The sequence below is a fragment of the Ornithorhynchus anatinus genome, chromosome 1, assembly GCF_004115215.2.
Source record: "Ornithorhynchus anatinus isolate Pmale09 chromosome 1, mOrnAna1.pri.v4, whole genome shotgun sequence".
Classification (NCBI taxonomy): domain Eukaryota; kingdom Metazoa; phylum Chordata; class Mammalia; order Monotremata; family Ornithorhynchidae; genus Ornithorhynchus; species Ornithorhynchus anatinus.
In genome coordinates, this window is record NC_041728.1 from 50,370,874 (window position 1) to 50,371,753 (window position 880).

Sequence of the window (880 nt, forward strand, 5' to 3'; positions counted from 1 at the left end):
TTTCATTGGTTTTAATGTTGTAAGAGCCTGATTCTTCCACTTGAAACAAATCCTTCTAGGGACCTGAAGAAAGAAAAGCAATTCACCCATTTCATTTTCCTACTTCTAGCAATGTATGTTTGGAGAACTGCCAACGTGATAATGGGAACATATACTATTTGTCTCTTCCCATCCTTCCTTGTTCCGGAACACTGAGGAAAATATTAGAAAGGGGTAGAACAGAAGTAGCTGCACTGATGGCAGAATCGCTGCAACTGTCCTGATTATGTTATCTACCCCATTGCTTAGGACATTACTTGCCAAGAACCATTATAATTATTACTATTGATAGAAGCAGTGTGGTGCAGTGGAAAGAGCCCGGGCTTGGGAGTTAGAGGTCATGGGTTTGAATGGGTTTGACAAGCGCCTCTGCCACTTGTCAGCTGTGTGACTGTGGGCAAGTCACTTAACTTCTCTGTGCCACAGTTACCTCATCTGTAAAATGGGGATTAACTGTGAGCCTCACGTGGGACAACCTGATTACCCTGTATCTACCCCAGCACTTAGAGCAGTGCTCTGCACATAGTAAGCGCTTAACAAATACCAACATTATTATTATTATTACTATCCCCATAGCCTCCTGTAAGCCATTTCCCCAAATGGTGCTATTTTCCATTTTTAAGCATACCCACACAAGAATGCTACCTAGTGGCTTTCGGGTGGGGCTCCAGTATAATGCATTTATCCTCTTGTACACTATTCAAATTCATGTAGACATAGTTATGTGAAATTAAGGTATCCCTTTCCCACCTAAAACACCTAGTCAAGATTATACTAAATAATTCTGAAATCTCAAAAGGTGAAATGGGAGGACAGAATAATTTATAAAAAGCTGAAAAAA